Genomic DNA, 13,923 nt, shown 5'->3' with positions numbered 1-13,923 from the left:
GTTTTTAAAAATAGCATTTTAAAATTTTTGGAAAAACAAAAATTAGTATTGGTTTTACAAACAGAGCGTACATATGTATTCTTATTCACTCAAAAAAAAAGTTTAAAGCTACACATGAATGTTAAAGCCAAATCTCTTACACCAGACTCTCTATGCTTTTTTACAATGTCAGACAACAGCTACATTCAGTTGGGCTAAAATAATTACAGGGCTCCAGGAGATTCCCAGAAGTTTTCCTCAGAGTTTTTGTTTGTTTGTCCAATGTAAGGCAGCTATGCAAGCTAAAATCAAGATCAAGCAATAGCAAAAGTCTTAGCATAAGAAGGAAATGAGTAGATTTTGTAATGAGAACAACCTGTAAGGAAAGGGATTTTTTTAAAAAAATCTTTGTCTTTACCCTCCTTCATATAAATATTTGATTGGCTCCTTGCCCTGGGTACCTAAAGGTTTTATTTTTAAGCCTTCAATAGGAATATATGCTTCTTTAAGAAAAGGAAACTCTGTTCAAGTAACTGTCAGAACTGTGGATTTTCCATTTATAACTACATAGAAATTTTCATAAATCTGGATCTCACAAAGAAAATTAGCTTAGCTACCAAATGCTGAAACCACTGAATTTTTCCCTGCAGAATCAAGGATAGCTGTTCAGGATATATGGCAAAGAACTGTAGCATAATTCAGCCAGTAAGCACAATTTCTAAGGAGACAAATATATTAAACGTTGCCATCTCCTACCACCTAGACACATGCAGCCTTGTCTGGTAACTTGTAAAGTTTCCAACTATGACTTTGAAAGCATAGCATTGCAAATTTGCTCTTCCTTAATTATGGAACTTTACAAAGTACCAGTTGACCTCTGTATATATACATACATACATACATACATACATACATACATACATACATACACACACACACACATACATACATATTCTTTACATAGATAAAGTTATGAGCCACAGTGGCGCAGTAGTTAGAGTGTGGTACTGAAGGCTACTTGTGCTGCCAGCAGCTTGGCAAATCAAATTTCACCAGGGTCAAGGTTGACTCATCCTTCCATCCTTCCAAGTTCGATAAAATGAGGACCCAGATTATTAGGGGCAATTTTCTGACTCTGCAAACTGCTTAGAGATGGTTGTAAAGCACTGTGAAGCAATATATAATATATACTTTACTATTGATAAAGTTAGGAATAAAAAGGCAAAATAATTAGAACAAGTTTAGCAGATTTGATTAAAGGCCTGCAGAAATGATCTCATTTGTGATTAGTGTTTTCATGACATTTCAGGCACTTAGCAACCATCTGAACTTTTGCAGATTTAATCTGGTAGACACAAATTATCTAGTTCAGTGGCAGTGATAAAGGAGACTTCCATCTAGAAATACACTTGATGTTAAATTATTTTAGGTCAAATAAATTGTATTGTTCCACTTTATTTGTTGTATCCCATTTCTTCAATGGTCTCTATTACTCTATTGTATCAGACAGACAAGACATCTTCAAGTCTTGCTTATTAGAGAATGTCATCTGGTGGAATTTAGGAAGGCAATTTTCTATATGGGTGAATTGTCTATGTGAATATGACTTCATTCTTGTTTGAAATAAAGGTATTACATGATATAAGCTGGTTTTCTACCAAATAAACCAATTCCGGAATAAGGAAATAATATTTACAACTGAGCCTGACAGCTAGATATGCCACCCCTCACTATGACAGCAGACCCTTTTTAAAAAGGAACTTTTGGACCATGAACGAAGTTTTTTACACAAGCAGCAGTTATTAAATCAGACCAACAAAAATTGCAAATTAGAAAGAAGTTGATAACAAGTTTCAGGACCGGTGGGTATAATGTTTCTTCTCACTGCAACCTTCACATTTTTTTTAATATTCCTTCATTGTAGAGAAAGTAGACTACCTTATATGAGCAGACTATTCTTCCCCTATGATTCTCCTATTTTCAGCAATTGTTGCCTCTTCCCTTACCCTGTCCTACCAGTGAGCTCTTGAAACTCTCTAATTGAATTAGAATTATGTTATGAATTATAAGATGGTGCTTTCTCTCAGCATCCCTATGAGTAAAAAAACCCCACATTGTAAATGGATTTTAAAATCAGTTGAATGAAGCATCTTATTCTACTTCTGTACTTTGTTGTTGTTGTTAGTTGCGAAGTCATGTCCGATCCATCGCGACTGTCTTTATAGAACATTAGATTAGATTAGTCTCAGTTTTCTGCCACCACCATCATCACTCCATTATACTATTCACATTGTTTCTATTATAGCATATTTTGTAAGCCATAATTATATGCACATGCATGAGAATAATGTACAAATATGTAAAATAATTGCACAAGAGTTTAAAATCAATGGTTTCTTAACAGTGAAATTACAGTGATATTATCTATAAATTTGTAACATTGATATTTTTTGATGGTTCATATTCTGTTCTTAAACATCTGGCAACACTCCTTTTTTATCTCCTAAGTCCCTAACTGCAAAGCATTTTAGAGTGATTCTGAGATCTCCAATTGATGTCAGAGAAATATAGCCATTATGGCTTTGAAAAATTGGACAGTATTGGCTTGAATACTGCCTACAATTCTCTAGCTATCACAGTTCTCAAAAATATTAACTAGAAAGATTAAAAATGCTAAGTAGCAAATGACATTCCCTTGTATCTGATTTGCTAAATCAACCACATGGGCATCTAAGTCCCTTAATCTATTTGAAGAAAGCTGCAAACTACATTGTATTGCCCAATTCAATAATAATGTTTGGAATATAAATTATCGTGCCTTATATACTTTGCTTTTTTTAATACTAAGGATGCATCTCTAAAAAAATGAAATGTATTGTTTTCTAACATACAACAGCTTAAATTTATTATGGAAAGATAACAGTATAAAATATTTTACAACCGCACCTTTCCAGATGATGAGACAATAGGGTTATGGCAAGCACAGCAAGAAAGATTTCCCGATAGCATAAAACTTGACACACTGGCCAAGGATGAGCAAAAGCTGCTTTGCAGAGTCTTCTAGATAAATTGTTTGCTCTTTAAAACAGCATGAGTATAAGAGCTTTTCCCCCCAGTGCTTTGCTTTCTGTAAGAAATCTCCATTGTTGAATAATAATTGATCCCAGCATTCCATCTGAAGAAAGCAAAATTCCTGGGGCCTTCCCTGTTTGAAATTAATTGCAGACCAAGCAGAGCTGAAAGTCCAATTGTCCAGGATATTTTATTACAAAAACATGCTGCAATGGTTTCATATTCCAGTTTTTGACAGGCTGGCTAAGCAAATGGAAATCTATCACCATGTTTATCTATTTTTGAATCCTTGTTGTAAATCCCTGCAAAAATAAATGCCAGAATCTTAGCACTGATCATCAAAAACTCTATCCATATTGTAAAAAAGCGCACACACGCACACACGCACACACACACACACAAACATATATATCCTGGATATTTCAAGATAACACAGTTATCAGCTATTTATTCTGTAAGTTATATATACATACATAAACACACACACACACACACACACACACACACACATACATACATACTGGAGTCTTTGGCAAAAAGAGGAGGGAAAAAAGTACTGTGACTGAAAAACCCTCAGGGTGTTTCTATAATTATTTGCTTATAACGAATTGTTTAATTGAATAGCCAAGGTAAAAAATAAACTTCAATTTAGGCTGAGTTGCTAAGGTTTACTTTTTGCTGCTCTTGCAGTTTGAGAAAATATTGCAAGAGTTTATGAATGCTCTGAATTATCTGAGCACGTGCTTTGCCATTTCTGTCAGGAAGTGTCTAGAGGGCATCTGGAAAGCCAATGTAAATGAAGGCACCAAAAGTAACCTCTAGAAAAAACAGTCAGAGGAAGCATGCAAGAAAGGGACAATTCCCCTGAATATTATATCATACAGAATAAGGGGTTCTGCCCAGTGTTGGAAGCTATGATCTTGTTCCAGGAAAGCACTTAAGAGCATAATCAACTTTAATCAAATGCCTAGTCCCATTTGGTACACTTTTCAAAAACCATATGGCTCTGATCTTTAAAAGCATTCTTACAGCTTCCTTTCAATAGGATCTCAACTGGAGCACTTTGAGGACACTAGTTTGTTTGTGATGTAAGAGTCCATGTGTGACAAATTTTTGGCAGGATTTAGAATTATGCTAAAACTATGTTTTTTTTAGGGAGAGGGTAAAGCTTGATTACCCAACTTGTTTAGTCCTTATGCTTGAAAGGAATGTGCAAGTAAGAAAACAAAAAAAATACTAATAGAGGCCAAAATTAAGGTCAAAGATTCTGAACTACCCAGCCCTCTACAATCACAATGAAATACATTCTTATGGCTGAACTTACCTCCTGCTTTGCAAAGGGAGAACAGCACTAGACTTGCCAAGATTGAGAAACACATGTTTAGGGAACAGCGTGCATGTGGCACACATTTGAAAAATTCAGTACCATGACTGTTGGGGGATGCTAAATATTATCATCAAATATTTTAATCTATGCAGCCTTCAACTTTATATCTCCTGCAGCCTTCAGACATATATCTTCTCTTTGTATTCTCTGCTTCTTAGCATATTATCTGTCATACCTTTTCCTCTTCAGAAGGCCTATCTCTGAATTATACATTCTTTTTGACTATTTGTATCCTGAATATTCTGTACCACTTCCTCTTTCTATGAATAATAAATACAACAATCATGAAATCAAGGGTGGAATTTTTCCATTGCTAACTTACTTTGCAATTTCATAACCTAACAGCTTCCTGTTATATAGCTGATAGTTTTCCCTTGATCCTGGATATTTCAAGATAACACAGTTACCAGCTATTTATTCTGTAGGTTATAATTCTCAGGTCAATTCACTTTGAGGTTTGAATGGTTTGAAGAAACATTCAAACTTGTTTTTTCACCAACCTAGTTCTTCCTCACTTCTTATTTCTCTTAACAACTAGGTTTTTTTTAGTTATTTCCATATTCCATGTATCCTCTATTGTTTACATTAAAAGATAGTCAGATATTAATATATTTGCCTTATTTTGAGGAGTTTATCAGAAGCAGAAAAAGGAAAATCACAAATCATCCCCATAACCTGCAATTTAGGGGGATTTGTAGATCATGGAGACAGTGTTTTCAATTAATGTTTTATGGAAAAAATGTCACAGTAACCACATTGCTTATTCAGTTGCATACTATTCTAGCTGTAAATGTCTACTGCAAAACAGCATGTGACACCAATATCCAGATGTGGAATTTAACTACCACAGGAACTATTTCAAATAAGTGTGGTATCAACATCTTTAAAATTCCAAAGCTATATCCAAGATACTGATTGCTTCTGACACATGATGTGAAAGCTATAGAAACCATTTCACAGAGTGTTAGCTATTCATTATCATTATTTTTCTGGTGTATTTTTTTTAGGTGAAGACGTATATTTGCTACTGTTTTTAAAATCCCTTGGCTGTACTGGAGTATGTTGAAAAATATATAAAGTATTCAGTTTAAGAGTATGACACTTTTACATGATTAAACACAATGGGATTACCACTAGAACCTTTTCAAAAACAATCATTGCTATAGTACACCCATCAACTAACTTAGAAAGTGAACAAGCAGAAATAAAATTGAGTGTCATATTATGGTGGCATTTACCATCTTAAGTAACATTCAGGCCTGATGAAATCAAGTAACCTGCCAGCAGTAAAAGCAAAAGAAAAATCTAAATCAAAAAACTAATTTTCATAAAGAAATATGCACCAGGACTATGCTTTAAATATTCTAGTGTTTTATCCTTTAGGGATGTAAAACAAATCCCAGCATAGATTGTTGTATAATAGTTGATTGTATAATTGTCTTGACTGGTGTTTCTCACTTTGTCCCAATTCCAGATACAGAAGTCAAGAGTTTTATTTTAATTCAATGCTAGCTCAATGATGTCTCTCATGCATCAACACACAATTCTTCAATGATTTTATTACCTCTCATCTGCCCAAAACAGTTAGTACAGTCTGCCCAAAGTAGAGATCAATTTTGCTGTAACATTAATTGATTGTTTGATTATTAATTAATCTCTCATTTGAAGCAGAAGTAAAATGCAAGTGTACCCACCCTTGAATTTTTACACAAAACAATCGTGAAGGATAGGTTGACCTGACACAATGGCTTGCCAAAGTTGTACATGTTGGAGGATGCGTTATAAGTTCTATCTTTCCAATTCTAACAACTAATCGTCACAGGTATACATGTAAACTATGTCTGTCTAAAAAGAATAGAAGTGATCCCAAATCTCAGTTAAAATATTGTGCCATTAACTCTTTATTTAATCAAGTATATCCCATCTTCTTGTCCTATTTTTCTAATTATGGACATAATGATTTTTGTGGAACAAATCAGGACTCAAGGGCAATGAAATATGTTTGTTTTTTATATATAAATTAAATGTTTAATGTGCTGTAGCTCTGGAGTATGACTGGGTCATGTGTAACTTATTAGATTTGTTCTGCATATCATTTGTTTTAATTCTTAAACACTTGGATGCAAGTAATTGGCAGAAGCAAAAGCATGAAGATATGGAACATTCACCAATAAAAATAATTTTACTGTATGTGTATGTGTGCATGTATTGCATACGTGCCATATTATAAACTTTGATGGTACAATTTGTACTATATTTCATTTGTTTGTAAAATGGCCAATTTTGATATTACATTGCCTAAGCAAACTGGCCCTGATCATTTGCCTGGGATTTCAGCTATAATCAATAATTGATCACAGTCATAGACTTTAAGATTATAACAATTTGATAAAAATGTTATTATCATCCAGATCGTGGAGTTAGAAAACACCAAATAGCTTGTGTAGGGAGTAAACATAAAGTTTTAGGCTCTAATGACTTTAATTATACAAGACAGAAGCTAATATGTTTAGTAAAAATCAAAATCCAAATGGAAAGGAATTTCACGTTTGTGCATTCCATCATGAACTTACTTGATCAGTTTCTTTAATATTAATGAATATTTTAATTATTCTAATTGTTATAGTTTTTATTGTTATTGCTATAATAATTTGCAATTTGATATTGCAATTCTTTATGATTCGTGCTATAGGTAGATAGCTTGTTTCATAGTATGATTCAATGGTTAAGATATTGAAACAGAACTGGGAAGGTTTTGATTCAAATCCACCTTCAACTTGGCCAGCCCTATTATCTCTCAGGGTAATTGTTATGAAGGACAAGTAGGTAGATAATATTATGTGTCTAGGCAAAAGCAGATTTCTGCTGTTTTCACAATTCTTGCATTGCCTGAGTCCCTATAATAAAATCTGAGTTATTGAATAAGACTTTATAGGAATATGAGAAGTTTGCAATATAGTTTTGGTCCCCACATTACAAAAAAAATGTTGAGACTTTGGAAAAAGTGCAAAGAAGAGCAACTAAGATGATTAAAGACCTGGTGACTAAAATATGTGAAGAACAGTTGCAGGTAGGGTTTGGCTAGTCTAGAGAAAAGAAGGTCTATGGGTGATAGCAGTTTTCAAGTGTTTGAGAGGATGCCACGAAGAGGAGGGAGTCAACTTATTTACCAGTATCTACCTTCTATAAAAGGCATTCCAAAATAAATTATAATGTTGCTTAATCTCAGAAATTAAGCAAAATTGCCTGAAGTTGGATGAGAGACAACCTAGAAATATAAAGATTATTGGCTAGATTGGAAAATCAACACCATCTAGGAGAAGGCAATAATAAACTATTCAATTAATGAAGTCTCCAGGATCCCTTTGACATTATAGACCTTCATCTTTCAACAACAAGCCATTTATTTAGAGAGCTGGCATGGTCACAGTACTATCATCCTGCCCTCGTGAAAGAATATCCATTAGTGCAGTCTCTGTTTAATAGCCCGGTTTGAAAGGAATCTAGGAAATCTGTTTTATCCAAGATTCTCTGAAGCTGCCAAGTCATTGTTTATATCCATAGATGCTTTTGACAAAAAGCTGGTATTTTCAAGAATCAGTTTCTTTTATTTCTAGTGCAGTATTTCAAAATAGCAAACAGTGTTACCTAGCCTGGTACAAAAGCTCAGAGAATTAACTTTCACCCTCGATCCTATATCCGAGCTACAGATATTCGCCTATATGTATAGGTATTTATCAGTGGTGGGTTGCAGTATGGGCGCACCGGATACCATTCCGGTATGGTGTTCCGGAGGGCCCACCCACCTGCCCAAGCCTGTTACCGGTCTTTTAAGTCTTTGGCGCTTCCGCGCATGCGCACAGAACATACAGCACCTGTGCGATGCTCCGCTGAGCAGCTGGAGCATCGCAGAGACTCACAAAGGCGCTAAGATGCATGCGCGTGCTACGCGCGCCCATGTGGACACCACTGGGCCCTTTCCAACTGTACCGGTTGGAATGGGATCCGGAATACACCACTGGTATTTATGTATAGTGTGTGTGTGTGTGTGTGTGTGTGTGTGTGTGTGTGTGTGTATTCAGTGCCACAATGCTTTTATAACATCACATTATAAAGACCGAGGTTTCAAGGTATATTGCAAATAAAAATAAGATTTTAAAAAATGACAAGTTGCAAAAAACTTGCAACAAAACAGGTGCACTTAATACTTACTAGATTAAACCATTGATTTGAAAGTTGTCTTTGGAACAAAAAGACTGCAGTTTCATTAAGGATTGATAACATATACTTGAAAATGAAAATTGTAGCCGAGTGAGTAGCAATCCATTTACATCATGAGAAGTTATAAAGAACCGTATTTTTATTTTAGTCTGTAGCAATGTATCAGCAAGCAATCAACCGTGAACCTTCTATAGGAGCCAAGCAGACAGAGACCAAATTTAATATAGCTACATGCAAGGAAATTGAGAAACAAAACGACAATGGATCACTTCCAAAAATGATCAGTATCTGGGATTAGAAGACAAACATCAATTTTAAATTCCAGACGTCATTTTAATAAAAATGGCCTAAACCTTTCTGTTTTCCTTGTGCCCTTTTAAACTTTGCCTCCTCCCTGCAGTGCTTTGGAAATGGCTAGCTTATAGCACAAATAAACATCAACTTTTTCTGAAGTTATTACCATTAAAACCTCCAAATGGCTGGGATACCTTCTTTGCAGATCACAAAGCATGTATCCCTCTTGGCACTTGTTTCCAAATATCTTTGAGTGTCTTTTTTTTTCCCCTGCCACTTGTTTTTGAAATATGAACAAGAAACAAGTACTTTATTTTATTTTATTTTATTTAGTATACTGACTGGCTAGGAAAGAGTAGATGGCAATGCTTTAGTATTATTGATGCCATGTGTGATGGGCTAAATGAAACCTGTAGGTTTTCAGAAACCAGATATTTTCACATTTTACTATGACCAAGTGGGTGGCCAAATAACCTTGCTTTCAACAGGATTTCACCCAATGCTTTGCTCTGGAACTGAAACTGGAGGGACTGGTTTAATTTTCCTGGAGGTAAAGGGTGTGACCTTTTGCCCTAGCTAAATGTATTTTTCTATGGCACCATAGTAAAATATTAAAATTGTTTCTTAAATATCAAGATTTCATCAAACTTTTAAAAATATTGCTATTGCCATCTATTAAGGTTTACAATGGTGCTTTTTAAATTCAATGATCATAAATCATCATAAATTCAATGATCATAAATTCAATAATCAGTAAAAACGCATGTTTATTTGTTAAAGAAAATGCTGACTCCAATTGTTTGATTTCAAAATAACAAGAAATATATTCCTAATTCATGCATTTCAGAACACAAAGCTACAAGGCCATGCAATTTTATTTTCCTTCAAAATTAAACAAATACCGGTGACACATTACTTCAAATAAGGTGTTCATAAAAGCTAGTAGGAATAAATTTGCTTCTAAATAGGTTTTAGTTTCAATTACTGAGTCACATGTAACTTATATGGAAATAATTTATAAATGAGGAGGAAATAAATTACATTAATCCCTGTGTTAGTCATTGAATAGGAATATTTCTGATAGAACAGCCTGAGTCACTCTTCCACATTCACTTATACATTAAGTCAAGAAGCATAATATCCACATGTAGTAATGCTATTTTGATCTCTCTCTCTCTCTCTCTCTCTCTCTCTCTCTCTCTCTCTCTCTCTCTCTCTCTCTCTCTCTCTCTCTCTCTCTCTCACACACACACACACACACACACACACACACACACACACACCTTAGTTGCATATCAGGTGAAACACAACCCTGATGCGACCCTCAGTGAAATTGAGTTTGACATCTCTGGGCTAGACCATGTATGCAATAATGTATTCATTTTGAGTTGGTGCAATCATTGCATCTGTCGTTCCCAACATTTCTTCTATTTTTCTGATTTTTTAAAAAAAATTAGGTAAGTTAATTTTAAATTAGGTAAAACAAACTTACATATGCTGAATATATATAAAATAAACCACATTAAGGCAAAGTTGAAATGAAAGTATTGATTTTGAGTCTGTATTTCAAATTCTCCTAACTTTTTTTGATGTCCTTTCTTCTTTTTATTGTTCTTTATTTTTCCACTGATTTTCAAATATATTAAAGCATTCTTGAGATCCTTTTCTATAATTGACTTGTCTTTGTACATTGTTAACATTTCTATTAGACTATCATTGTCCCTTTTTTCTTATTAAATAATTTATATTAATAGTAATTTTATTAAAAAATAAACATACAATAATAAAAAACTAATACAAATATAAAATAATAAATATTTTCAAATTGGTATAGAAAATAAAAAATAAATAAAAATATAAATAAAAATAAAAAGAAAAGAAATATATACATAAATAACTTCTCTTCATCACAATATAAACAATATTATTAACTTATCACCTTCTCTTCTAGAACAATACAACAAATGAACTCTTTTTTTCATATCCCATCTATCTACAAACAAATCCATAAAACTCATAATTTCAATCCTGATAAGCACTGATAAAGTCCATTAAGAGTTACTAGAGCTAACAACATATTTATTTTAACCTCAGCAAACCAACTTTTACATTTGTTTCTTTGTTTGTTCATTTGTTTATTTGTTCATTCATTCATTACATTTATATAGTCATCCATCTCTTCGAAAAAGTGACTTTGGCCAACATAAAGTAATTCAGTAAAACAAAAACATAAAGCACACATTATCTAAAACAATTGTATAATAAATATGAAAAAGCATTAAAATCTATAAAAGCAAAACTGAAAGAGAACATAAAATAATAGTGGAAGAATATTAATAATAAGGGAGCCACCTGACTAATTCACTTCTCCTCTGGTGTCCACAAACCTGCTGGCACAATGAGATCTTAAAGACTCTCCAAAAGCTCTAGAGTGATGTGTCCAACCTTATCTATGAGGAGGTAGGAGAAGATAGCATAATGCAGGTGCCATGGCAGAAACCATCTGGATCCCACCAAAGGAAGTTCCCTATATGATGTAACCTGTAACATGGTTGTAAATGTAATTTGGAAGAGACAATCCCTCAAATAACCTGGCCTTGTGCTATCTAGGGGTTTAAAGATGAATACCAGGACTTTGAATTGGATCAAGAAATAAACTGGTAACCATTGCAGCTAGTGCAGTGAAGGTATAACATGTGCTTTATCCAACATATACGTAATAGCTCACACCACTGCATTTGATATTAGTTGAAGTTTCTGAATGCATGGATAGTTATGCTCTACATGCAACGCCATGTAGAGCATAACTATCTTGATCTTTAGTCTTTTCAAATAATGTTGTATAATTTGATTTCCTCTCATTATTCTTTGTAGCTTCCCAAAAAAATTCTTCAAAGCTTTAACAAGCCTCTTTTGTAATTTATCATAAGAAAATTATAAAGGACAGTTTCCTGTTTTGTTGTTTATCCTTTTTATGATGAAGACATCAATCCATTTTTTTTGTATGGATGTAGCATCTTTTTCCATTCTTGTAGTCTGTCATTTTTAAATCCACTTTCAGATCAGTCTCAGTCTTATCAAATAATCGTGTCCTTTGCTCCTAGTAAGTCCAATTCAAGAGTTCTTCTCTTTTAATTGTCATTTTTATTTCTTTTTATTTCTCTTTAAGTTCAAACCTTCAAAGTCCAACCCTCTTACAAGGGGATCTTGGTGCTCTCTGAGCTTGGTTATTTTCTTGTAGACATTTCATTACCAAAACTAAGTAACATCATTAAGAGTAAGTAAGAGTTTGCTCTGTTTATATTCTAATGACTTTCCCTGCCAGTCTTGGTGGGAGTGCTCTTACAGGTTCTGTGGTTAGGCTGTTTACTGTTTAGCTTGTTTTGGAGTTTCTTGATTCGGACATTGTGGTTTTTTTTTAATCGTTGGTCTGTTGTTAATCTTGGTGTTTGTCTATGCTTATCTGAGTGTTGAGTGCTGATGAGGAATTGTTTTTCTTTTTTTCCCCTTTTTTTTCTCTTTTGCTACAAAACCAAAGAATTTTGCCACAGAAAGTTTCTTATAATGAATTCCAAAATTTTATTTCAAAACCATTAGTCCGTTTGTAACTTTCCAAAATCAAACTTCTAATCACCATTTTGTTGTTTATTTTTTTAAAAAACCTTAAACTTGTCTTAAAGCTTATTTTGCCAAAGGTTGAGAGGAAACACATCCAGTGCTATAAAACATGTCAGACCAAAGGCTTCTAATAGTTGAAAAGTAGTTTACAAGGGATTTTTGCAAGTGATTATAAAGCAGGGGTGTCAAACTCGCGTCATCACAACATCATCACATGACTTATCATGACTTTTTCCCCCTTTGCTAAACCAGGTGTGGGCATAGCCAGCGCATGATGCATCTGGCCCGTGAGCCACGAGTTTGACAGTCCTGTTATAAAGGAAGAATGCAAGCCTAGTCTCCTTTAGAAGGTGTTACCTGTGGTTTGATCAAGATGCCTATTATCTTCTCTAAACCTGCCAGAGACCACTCTCTTACAGTCCTTTAAGGAGGAGCAATAGTCAGGAGTTGTGAGTGCATCTCAAGTTTTTTCCTTGTCCAGAGATAAATTACAAAGAGCGAGTCTACTATCTGCCTATTCACCCTGCCATGGTCATCAGCTTTGCTTTTAGCGGAGCCATCTTCTACTCACCATTTCTTCACTGGAAGTCTTGATTTTACTCACTAAAATAGTTTAGAAGAATAATTCCCAGGATAATTTGGAACTAGTTATTCTGTATGACATAGAGAGGCGGTGGCTCAGTGGTTAAGACACTGAGCTTGTTGATCAGAAAGTTCGAATTCCTAGCGACGCGTAATGGAGTGAACTACCATTACTTGTCCCAGCTTCTGCCAACCTAGCAGTTCGAAAGCATATAAAAATACAAGTAGAAAAATAAGAACCACCTTTGGTGGGAAGGTAATAGCATTCTGTGCACATTCGGCATTTAGTCATGCAGGCCACATGACCCCGGAGACATCTTCGGACAGTGCTGGCTCTTCGGCTTTGAAACAGAGATGAGCACCACCCCCTAGAGTCGGGAACAACTAGCACATATGTGCGGGAGGAACCTTTACCTTTATTTTATTCTGTAGGACATATTGTTCTTCTTGTTATTTTAAGCATGTGCTTTTGGTACTAATGTTACTGAATATATATTTTTGTTTTTTTATGGCTTCTGGACCATATAAATGCTAATGTTCAGTGCTTCCTAGATGCAGTTATACTCCCAGCAATTTCAATTCAGTTAAAGGCCATCGTCTTAAAAATTATTTGTTTTGCTGAATCTTTATTTATTACACTGCTGTTTATTTGTATCATCTTGGTTCATCTGAAACTAGCAAAGCTATTTAAATACTGCATATATAGCTATATTTAATTCAGTATCATTTTCTATATTTTCAATAATCTGTTATAATTTTAATATGTAACC

This window comes from Natrix helvetica (assembly GCF_964273705.1).
Source record: "Natrix helvetica genome assembly, chromosome: 7".
Taxonomy (NCBI): domain Eukaryota; kingdom Metazoa; phylum Chordata; class Lepidosauria; order Squamata; family Natricidae; genus Natrix; species Natrix helvetica.
The sequence above is the reverse complement of the archived record's forward strand: the minus strand, read 5'-3'. Positions refer to the sequence as shown.